General features: G+C 47.1%; 1 pseudogene; it reads left to right on the top strand.

Annotated features, from left to right (window-relative positions):
* Positions 1-2,014: 2,014 nt before the first annotated feature.
* On the top strand, positions 2,015-2,140 carry LOC118020508 (annotated as a pseudogene).
* Positions 2,141-11,827: the final 9,687 nt, after the last annotated feature.

The raw sequence follows: 11,827 nt of genomic DNA, 5'->3' as shown, positions 1-11,827 counted from the left end.
GAGCCACAGTGCCTGAACCTCTATCTAGTACATGGAACCACAAAAAAGGGAGCACGCAAAACACAATCTTGGTTTTGGTGTACCTAGTCCTGAACTATTTGTCCTTGTCTCTTCCTCCAACCGCACTCCACCCTGCACTTTCCTAGATCTGACTTCATTGGACATTTTCCGGGTACATCTTCACCTTGCCTAAGGAACTTGACTCTCCACCTGCTCCCGCCAGCTAGGATACTGAGATCACCTCCCAGCTAACAACATTGTGGTTCCCTCCTCCAAGCGTAAACTGTTGGGGTAAATACTTCTACTGGTTTGGCTGTTCACTGGGGCCTCACACATTCATCAACCCCACCCCTCATGAGTTATATACCCAAGAGGCCACCCAACCTCAGGAACCAGAAAAGAGTAAGGGGAACTAAGGGGAAACACAGTGAAATTTGGAAGGAACAGAAAGGTGCCCTTCCTTCACAAGGGGAAAACCCTCGTGAAGGAAGAATAGAGTCTGAGCCCCATACTAATAGACTACTGGGAAAACCTCAGTGATGCCCAAGGGGAGCTTTAGGAGGCTCAAAAGAGCTGTAAATACATTTCATAAAATGTCAAGTGAAAAATCACTATAGGTTCTTAAAGTTGATCATCCCATTAATACTTCTGAGATTAGGTTGCCTATATCTGCATACCTTTCTTAAATTCCTGAATGTTTATGAAATCTGGGGGATCTACCGGATTCCAAGCTTGTTTCACTCAAATTCGCCCTCCAGCAGCCAGAGATCTGGCCACTTGTTGGCTAAGAACTCAGCGGGTGTTCCACCACTATTGAAGCTCAAGGCATCCTTGGTCTGGACACAAGGCCCTGCAGGACCAGGCCTGGCCCACTCACCTGTCTAGATTCCTGTCCCCATCACAAGACTCTTTTTAAGGCAGGGCCCATATCTTCTACATCTTTGTGTCCCTATCACCCAGAGTCACACGGACACACAGTGACTATATCGATTAACTAAATCATATCACAGACAAAGTGCTCCTGATTGGGATCTAATCTTATTTCATTTCTCACCTTTCTATAAAGGAAAAAACTAAGTGACATCACTGTGTTTTCAGACACCGAACCGCAGTGGCCCTGGACCACACAAAAGCAGTCCATGCGTCTGCGGGATTACGTGGCTGGGCTAGGACTCCCTCCACAGTGTCAGGGTCTGCAAGGCTGAGTCCTGGAGCACTCAAGCCAGCCCTGGTTGGAGAAGTAGAAAATAGCTGGTAGCCATTGGGATCTTGCAGCCAAGGAGATGTTTTTCTAGTCGGAACTCACACACCCAGACAGTCCCAAGAGATCCTGAGGGCAACTGAACATTCGCTTACACAGGAACTCCACTCCCCGCAGAGGCCATCCCAACACCAAGCTCACCCGTCTTACTCCCCAGCACCTGGCGGTCTGACGCCCACTTCCTCCACCACGTTCCACAACAATGAGGTCTCCTGGCGCCCGGTCTAGCTTCTGTTCCCCCTTGCCTTCATTTCAGAATGCCTCATGGAAAGGTTCTATGTCTAAGTTTTCTCCCAAGAATGAGGGATCCTTTTGCTGTTCAGCGAAGCCAGCATCCTTAAGGGCACTGGGCAGGCTTCAATTCAAGGGTTCTCTCCATGACTCTTGGCATCATGAAGCAGCTGTACTAGCTGTCTTCCCACCACAGACCCTCCTTACATCCCCAAGGCCCAAAATAGCCCAGAATGGAGGCATGAAGCAAAGGTCAGAAGTACCCCAAGGACAAACAGGCACTTGTCTTGTCGACCCGATGACATTTCTGCTAACTTGGGACCCTCGGTGAAAGGAAAGTTCTCTAGCAGGCAACTGAACTGAGGGCACTGGGGAGAGGCAGTATGTATGGTAGAAAAAGCACGGGCTATGAACCCAAAAGGTCCAGGTTTGGGTCCTCACAACCAGCTGTGGGATCTCTGACAAGCCACTGAAGCTTCTGGAGCCCCCTTTCCCAAGCAAGGATCTTTGAGGTCAGATAAAATAGCTTCTCAGCCTTTTGGCTAAGATCAAGTGTAATATCTGTTCTTACCAGTTTAATATGAGGTTAGACAGATATACTATGCCACATACATAGCCAAGGAGAGAACCAGAGAAGTTGTACCTTCACTGAGCGCCAGAGTCTTCATCTATAAAATCCAGAACCCTTATCTGCATACCTTTCAGCAACTTCCTGAAGCTCAGAGAAGTTAAAGAGCTTTCCAAGGTCACACAGCGAATGTTCCGGAACCTGGAACCTAATTTCCAAATCATATTTCCCAAGGCTCATCCTTCCAAAGTAAACATAGTCTCTGCTTTGAGCAAACTCAAGTCTTTGAGAGAAGTTATGTTTACATCTAAAAATATGTGTCTTGTGCCCATATATATTCAGTAGAGACTTCTTAGGCCAGGTGAGACATATGGGCCTGGCTTTGAAGAATGCTTTGATATGCCCCTTTTCTCCTTGAGTGCCAGTGAACCTGATCCGGGTTCATGGCCCCCCAGCAGCAAGCAGAAAAAAAGGACCTGTGAATGCCTATGCTGTCTGCATTTACCTCCCCTGCCCACAGCATCCCACTTCTTTCCCACCTTTCCCTTCACTGTGCTACCCTTTGACTTGAAGTGTACTTTATCTTGCAGTTTTGAGTGTATCTGTGTAAGTAAGCCACCTTCCTACATTTTGCAACAAGGTTGAGGATGAGGCAGTTCTCTACTCTAACCCTACTTAAGTGTAGACAGGCCAAGTTTAGACACTGCTCGGCCAGTGACTGGTTTCAATCCTCACTTTTTGTGAGGCCCCCTTGAAAGCCCTCTCATTCCTGTACTCGCCCTCTCTAGCTCTGCCTCTAGGTTCACTAATTAGGGACATTGGGGAAGCCCAATGTGGGCAGTCAGGGCTTGGGGGCACAAGTGGGTCAGCCTGCTGAGCTCACTCAGAGGGTGGTCTGATTTCAGTGAAGGTGCTCATGGTGCTTCTGCGGGCCACTGTCAGAGCCTCAGTCCCCATCTGTCCCTGTGCCTACCCTCAGCTGAGGTTTCCCACCCAGTCCCCAAGTTCCTCTGGGATTGGACCTCTGATCTTGTCAGACCCTGTCCTGGAGCCAACCCCAAGGCCTTTAGATGTGAGCACAATGTGGGACCACTTGGAAGTAAAGGCACTAAGACTGCACTCAGATTTGACCTTTAAAATCAGTGGGTCAGAACAGAAAAATGCTACATCACCTGAAAGAGCTAGAAGGGCTCCCAGCCAGGAGAGGCTGAAAACCCCGATGACTTCCCAAGGAAGGCAAGTCACACTGCAAGGGAGCTGGCCAACCATTTCAACTGAAAAAGAGAGAAGGTCACACAAGTCAAGCCAAGGGACACTGCCTATGGAGAAGATTCAGCCCCAACCATCTGTAGCACTTATAGCCCCATTGGCGGGACTGCCCCTACTGTGTGGTAAATAACTGACAAGTCTTATAAGGCTGTTACACGTATTTATTTCTCCTTGTTCCTATTTCATGCTCACCACACAGCCTTGCATACAGGGGTTAGTTTTACCGGTAGGTCTGCTTTCAGGGTGAGCATGAGCTTATTATGTCAATGGGAAATTCCATTCCCGTAACCTTGAATTAGCAAGTTACATGAACAATTTGGCTTCTGAGACCTCCTTCCATCTCCCTAACAGAGTCTACCCCTGCGTCAAAGATACACCGCCAGAGACCTCACAAAGTAGATATCTACATCTGAAAGCCAGCACAGTTGTGGAGAATTCACCAAGGGAGTGGATGACAAACTGAGACCCTTTGGTGGCCACGCCATGAGCGGATCATTGGGTAGGACATGCAGCTGCCAAAAAGAGTACTCTGTCCTACATTTGAAATTCCACTTCTCCCTGATCCTCCTGAAGCTGCCATCCACAAGAGTGCAGGTCTGTATTCCCTACTGTCTGCCCCCTACTGGGATGCCTGTCCACCCTTCTCTCCATAGACCTCACTCATCCTGATGGACATCTTGGCACCTGTTCTGTCTGGACTGCCCACCACAGTCCCTGGGGAGCAGGCACACCTTGCCAGGACTCACCCTTCCCCTGTGTAGTTGGGGAAGACTCTAACCACCAGCCAACACCCTGCTGGTGAGAATAATTACCAATACCCAATCCCTCTTCATCCAACCTGTCCCACTGCCTAACCAAAGTCACTCCCACTTGGCTCCTTGGCCACTCCCACCCAGCTCATACAGGAAATAGAAAATTGTCTCCTTGGGTAACTAATGTAGTAAAAATTTTCATATCCTAGCATAGAGCATTACTCAAACTGTATCAAGAAACAAGAAGGTGGCACTGGAAGAATACAGATTTACTAAGACATTTTGTGTTTGGTTACCCAACCGGCAGAGATCTCCTGATATCACTTATTGAGGGAGCAGGGAAACAGGATCATTCACCTACTGCTAACGGGAATTAAAATTTTTACAACTTTCCTGGGGGATAACTTGACAATATAGTATATTGAAATGTCTTTAAAACCCAAATTTACTTTAAATCATCAATTGCATTTTTAGGATTTTATCCTAAGGAAGTAAAGAAACACACAAAGATTAAACTTCAAAGACGTTTATTGCAGTATTTTTTAATACTAATGACAAACCAGATGCCAACTACATTATTTAACAACAGAGGATTGGTTAAATAAACGGCACATTCATATAATGAACTACTATGCAGCCCTTTTAAATCACAGAGAAACATGTTTATAGATGCAGAAAGATGTTTACAATAGATACCGTTAAATAGAAAAGCAGGTTACAAATACATACATGGGAAAAACATTGGAGAAGACATACCAATGTGACAATAATTCTTATTTTTTTTTTAAAGATTTTATTTATTTATTTGAGAGAGAGAGCATGAGAAGGGGGAAGGGTCAGAGGGAGAAGCAGACCCCCTGCTGAGCAGGGAGCCCGATGTGGGACTCGATCCCGGGACTCCAGGATCATGACCTGAGCCGAAGGCAGTTGCTTAACCAACTGAGCCACCCAGGCGCCCAATAATTCTTATTTTTGAATGGTAGAATTAGTGGGTAATTTTTATTTTTCACTTGTTTCAGAATTGTGGCATTGTTAGACAGTGAATATGCATTACTCCAGTGGCAAAATAAACAAACAAGCAAGGAAATAAAATTTGCTTTTTTCAACGGTATGGACTTGGGACTCACACAGACTTGGGTTCGAATCCCAGCCAGATCACTGATGAGCACTATGACCACAGAGACATTATTCACACTCCCTGAGTCTCATTTTTCTCATATCCAAAATGGTAATACTAGCACTTTCCCCATGAGGCATTTGTGAGGATTACATGAGGAAACATAAATAAAGCACCTGGCACCAAGTAGACATTGATGACATTTTTCCTTTCCTTCCTGGATGTCCAAAAATACCTCAGAATAACAATTCACAAAGACAAGATGGTCAAACATGCACCTAAGGATGTATAATGGAGTTTGAAAACTTAGGAAAGACTCGTATTTAATGCTCCAGGCTTAACTCTTTCAGCCCTGATCTCCCCAAGCCCACGCGGCGGCACACACCCAGAGACCCCTAGGTTGGCAAGTCTGTCTTGCCATGCAGGTGGCATCAGGCAGACTGTGTTACCCAGCCCCATCAGCAGGTGGGGCCGGTCTCCATCCTCATCCCATGTCTACAGACAGCTTGCTATGCCCACTGGCCAGCACTGGACACGGCTCATGGAAGGCCATCCCACCAGACTTACTGCAAAAATTGGGACCCTCCTCTCTCACCCCTACTGCTACCACATTGATCCAGGTCCTGTTCATGTCCCACTCTTACCACTTTGGACTTGAGCCTACTGGCTCATGAATTTGCCTATCCATCAGGAATCCGGCTAGGATCTGCCATGTCTTCTTCCAGCTTCTCGTTCATTCGCTCTCCAAACTTGATGCCTACCCAATGGATACTCAGCTCTGTGCTAGGATACAGAGATGAGTCAGAGACAGGCCCTGCTCTGGGGGCCCCACAGTCTGGGGAGAACACTGGCAGGGACATTATAATGCTGTGGGATAGTGACTATTAATATAATACAGTACTTGTTCTATGCTTTTAAGAACATTTATTAATTTATTTTAAAAAAACAATACATTTTAAATGAAAAAATCTACATAAAATTAGCAAGAAGAATGGCATTGTTTCACAGGTTTGCAAATCTCTTTAATGTCTGACTTCTTAGCATACAGGTGGATTTCTGTATCCTCTTTGGCATTCACTCTATGGTGATATGGTATTTGGCTGTGTTAAAAGATAAGCTGAGGCATGGTAGAAATGTGAAGAGTTTATCTGAGCAACAACCAATATGAGTCAGGCAGCACCAAACCAGGAGTCATTAGGAGTGCTCCCCTGGCAGGAGCTAGGGGCAAGGCTCATGGAGAAGACAAGGACAAAGGGAATTACTGCATTGGCTGGAGCTTAAGCAGTGGTCACCTTATTTGGGAAAGCCTATTTGGCTATTTGACTGGTTGTCCTTAGGTTGTGATTTCTTAAACCTGAGGCATTTACAGGCTTAAATTCTGGTTTACTTGCCCAGGCTACTAAGGCATTAGAACTATTGTAGTCTCCTTGTTTAATTAGCTTAACAGTTGAACAAGATGCAGAAACAGGGCCTCACATAGATGTGGAGTTGGCAAAGGGAGGACCAGTTTAATAGCCTGCTCGGGTAACTGTGGATATTCTTCTTTGATACTCTACCAACACTGGATGAGAGGTGGTTTCTTTTTTTTTTTTTTTTTTTTTAAGATTTTATTTATCTGAGAGAGAGAATGAGAGAGAGAGAGAGCACATGAGAGGGGGGAGGGTCAGAGGGAGAAGCAGACTCCCTGCTGAGCAGGGAGCCTGATGTGGGACTCGATCCCAGGACTCCAGGATCAGGACCTGAGCCAAGAGGCAGTCGCTTAACCAACTGAGCCACCCAGGTGCCCGAGAGGTGGTTTCTTAAAGGGCAGCTGCACTGTGCAATCGGACAGCTCAGGGTGGGAACACAAGTCTTCCAAAATTCTCAGTATTTATTTGAACTTTCACATTTGATCACTGGCAGCAAACACGGTCCCTTGTTTTCTGTGAAGTGACAGCTCCCAGAATCTGCCAACTACCCAAGTCTGATAACCACGGTGCGTGTCAGTCATTCTTTCAAGGGAAAACGGTGTTCTGAGAAAAAAGTGGCTAGCTCAGTTCCCAACTCAAACAACTGTGCCAGCACACTTCCTCGAGACCACCAGTGCACCCTGGCAGGCAGCAGAAATGCGTTATGCATACTTCCCATTTCATCACACAAACATTAAAAAGATAAGTACTCGAGGGTTGAAATTTAATAAATTTGGTCACTTTTCCTGCTTCACCAAGCACACCCTGAAGTGAAACTGGCTTTTTCCCCCCTTTTTTTACTGTGCACGTGTGGTGGTGAGTCACATGATGCTTACTTACTGTAGTTTGGTACCACCGCCTTGATATGTACTAAGACACCAGCAGTTTTACACACTGTGGCTTTTGCACCAGCAGTTCAAACACCAACTCAATGAAAAGAGAAAATAAAATCTTAGTAGTAGGATGAAGATAACTCTGATCTCATGGACCCATGAGAATGTGTCAGGTTCCTCCAGGGATCTCAGACTATGCTTTGAGAACCGCTGCTTTATACGCTACAACCAGGGATAAACGTGGGGCTCCAGGAGCTTCCTCCAAGATCGAAGTTTGGATTAAAGCCCTGCCCTGACTGCATGACCTGCCTGGTCATGACTACAACCACCTATATGGCCTTGGCTGGCCCCTTTCCTGCACCTCTAAGAGTCAGACCCAGTCCCCTGACCTCCAGGATCTGACTTAGATGGACCACTAACTACCACCTGTTGTCAACCAGACCAATCCAGCCTGGACCGCACTTCAGCTCCCCTCACTCCTACAGAAGCCGAGGGGAACTCACCTGTCCCAAGCCCCAACTGCGTGCCAGGCAGGCCATTATCTAATTTCATTGTCACAGCACTCCTGCGAGGTAGTGTTATCATCCCCATTTTGCCAGTGGAGAAACTGAGGCTCGGGGAAGCAGGATTCCCACACAGATCTGTCTGACATGATAGTGAAGGGCCTTGCGCTGCCTTCTGGTCAGTTCTCACAGCCCCATTCCCACCCCCGGTCTGGACTTCCTGCCCTTCGGGTCTGCCTGCTGGTGAGGTTCCAGCATGCCTCACAACCAAAATTTCCTGAAATGAGAAAATTCCCAGCACTGGCAGTTTTAATCATCCAGTGTCTGAATTCCTAATGTTCACAAATCACTCAGATGCTGGAAACCGTGAGACACATCAGCCTCCGGAATAGCTCATCGATAAAGTCTGAGCTGAGTTCGCCTCTGCCTGTGTCTGTGGTGGGTGAGCCCCGGGGACAAGGCCCTTCCTCCGGGGAGCACTTCCACCCAAGCTGCTGCTTTGTCATCTCTGTCTTTGGACTGCACGTGGGAGTTGACATCCTCTGGCCCCTTCCTCGGTGCCAGGGGTTCCCTGGAAAAGCCAGAGCCCATTCAAACAAGTCACAAAACAACTCCCCAGGATGTGACCAGGATAAGAATCACATCCTAAGACTCAGCTTCAGGAAAGTTCATCTCAAAATAAACCCAAAGCTGAAGTAAATAAAGCATTAGGATTATTTTGGGAGAGCAATTTCACAGGAATAGAGAGAGGGAAAAAAAATACTATTGTCCACAGCCTTTGTTCAGACATTCTGTATTTCTGGTATGTCTTGTTAAGTGGTGGTTTCATATCTGACATTGATGCAAGGGGGGAATGACCCATGTTTATGAAAATTATACCATTTCTTCTGAGGGTAAGAGTGTCCTTTAAGCACTGGTTTGAGATAGGGCAGAGAGTCCGATGAGGATTCAAGGTTGTGATGATTAAAGCCAGGCTGGAAGAAACATGTAATTTGTACGAAAGAACCAAGAGAACAACAGCTAAGGAGAAGTGCAGGGAGCATGTACCAAAAGGACATGGCAGTCTTGGCTCCTAGGGGGGAACCGGGCCACAAACAGAAAGCATGATTTCACAGGACAAGAGAAGGAAAAGGCGTCGGCATAAAGAAGGGCAAAGCAGCTGCCTTCACTTACACGTTCTACCGTAACAAACAGGTTGTACTCTCATGGTGTGACCATGATCTTCCTGCAATCACTCAATCATCCAATATTTAATGAGTCTACTCTCCTTGGGGAGGCACTGGGAATATCTCACTAATGACAACACTGTCTGTGCCCTCGAGGAGCTTCCAGGCCAGTGGGCAAAACAGACGTGTGAACAGGCAAGGATAGGAAGGTAACAGTGCTATTAATCCTGATGGGGAAGGAGGTCCACCCACAATGCTTCCTTGGGAAGATGGCAGTTGACCTGGTTAAACGCCCAGTGAGGGCAGCAGTGGTGCTGGGGAGGGGGTGACAGATGGAGGCGGATGTGGATGGCCAGCATGATACTCCCACAGATACCAGTCCTCAACTTTCTTCGGTCTGCGTTCTATCACTCCACTTCAACCCTTCAGAACTGGTATAACGTCTATGGTCCTTAATTTAAACACGACAAGCAATAAATGGTCATATTTGACTTAGGAAAGCCACATAATCTAATGGTGAAAAACGAGGCATTTGAGGGCAGACAGACCTGGGTTTGAATTCTGTGTCTGTACTTACTAGGTGTGGACAAGTTGCTTAACCTCCTGGAGCCAGATCTACCTCACAGGGACATCCTAAGACATAGAATGAAGCACTTTGAGTGTCTGGCCCATTCTTTCTCTGAGATCAAGCAACCGCTTCCCAAGTACCCCTCAGGTGCATGTATTACTGTCTCTCTCCAATGCCACTACCCAATCCAGCTGCCCTCCTCTCTCCCCTGGACCCTGGGACAGCCTTGGCCCTGCTGTCCCCGCTTCCGGTCTTGCTCCCCTCCCGCCCCGTCTTCACTCAGCCGCTCAAAAGGCTTTCAGGTGCCTATGTGCCTCTTCCTTTCCCCTGCTTCAACCCCTCAAGAGCTCCCCTTGTCCTCAGAGTTGAAACAGCAGCGGCTCTCGGCGCTTTCGTCGTCTGGCCCTGCTGACCTCCCAGGCCGGATCTGCTCCCCACTGGCCCATCACGCTCCAACTCACTTTTGCCTCCAGGACTTTGCATGTACTTCCTTCCACCAGCAACACAGACCCTGCTACCCTGCCCTCTCCTTCTCCAGGCTAATGCTCTCCTTCCCAATCTCTACACTTCTCTGCTTCTTTTAGGAAGCTCTTTATGACTCTTCCCTCACAGGGAGACTGGAGCTGGTGCCCCCTCTCTGTGCCCCCACTACCCCACTCCCATACTCTACTGTAATCGACTTCTCTGTATCCATTGTTAGATAGTCCTTTCTTAGGAGCAGGTTTTGTACTTTCTCTCCCCACTATCTGGCCTGTTTTAAACAAATGAACAGTCTCACAGCTAATGAATGGCAGGAATGAGATTAAAACCCAGGTCAGTCTGACTCCTAAACTCATGGGCTCCACGCCCCCATCCCCACTAAAACTCAACTACAGACAGGTAGTGCCACACCCTCTGCCCCAGCGATCTTCTCCCACCGGCCCCTCCGCACCTACCCTGCCACAAAGGCATTCTACAGCCTCTCTACTAGGTGTGCACTCACTTCCTGCCAGAAACTCATGTCCCTCTTGCAGACGAAGGCTCTGTTTGTATTGTGCAAAATTATTATTCTCTAGGACAACACTCAACCCACTGATTTTGGTGAAAGCATTTTGGAGCGACCGTGATAACAGGGGGCTTTCCTGGGCTTAGGACATTGGTTTTGGGGAGTGGCAACCACCACAATGCAACTCAGTTCAGGAGAAAATTCCTGGAAATTTGAGCAAGCTGGTTTGTTTCTTACTCATTAAAGTGCATTGAGCCAACTCTCATTTCTTTTGTCAATATTTACAGACTGAAACATGACAAACTGCTCTCTGTGCTGGTCAAGATGTGGACACTGATTGATAGGACTGGGGACAAAAATCCCCTGGGAACAAGAAAGAAGTTTCATGACTGGCTACAAGATAACTTTTTCCCATTTGGGGAGGTTCCACCACAAAATGGGAAGAGCATGTGTACTGGCTAAACATGGGAGACTCTCCCCTTCACTCTCCCACCCAGAGTTATTTGAGTCCAGAACATGAAGGGACTTGTATGTCATGTAAGGAGTCTGGATATTGATAGTAATAATGCCAATTACTGAAGACCTTCATTGTGGTAGGTACATTTAACGTATCTCTATAATCCTGAAAGTTATGAATTTATACAACCATAATATGAATTTGGAAAATGATATGGGGAAGTTAAGACCCATGTCATTGCCACTCAACTGCTAAGTGACAGAGACAGTATTCACATCTGTCCTTTTGCTCTGTCTCCCCTGCCATCCCTCTCCTGGGGCTCCAGCCACCATCATCTCTCTTTGGGAGAGCTCCAAATGGTTCTCCCTGCTTTCTCTTCTTCCCTCCTCCAATGCACAGCATTCTTTAAAAATGCAAATCAGTTATATCGACCTTCTTGAAATCTGCTTGAAGTCTTTCCATTGTAACAGGCATGGTTGCTACCTCCCAGCATCCACCCTGCCCGTAATGCCGTGGTTTGGTGAGCCTAGTTAGCTAATCTGGGGAGTCCCATTAGCGCTGCTGCAGGAATTGGTAATCCGGGCATTGCATTCTCTTGGCTACAGAGATTGAGCAAGGTGTAAGGAGAAGCCATCAGTCAGAAGCTCAGAAGTGATATTTTGTTCTCAT

This window comes from Mirounga leonina, unplaced genomic scaffold (genome assembly GCF_011800145.1).
Source record: "Mirounga leonina isolate KUSES-001 unplaced genomic scaffold, KU_Mleo_1.0 Mir_173, whole genome shotgun sequence".
Taxonomy (NCBI): Eukaryota; Metazoa; Chordata; class Mammalia; order Carnivora; family Phocidae; genus Mirounga; species Mirounga leonina.
Note: the sequence above shows the minus strand (reverse complement) of the source record. Positions and strands in the feature narration are given on the sequence as shown.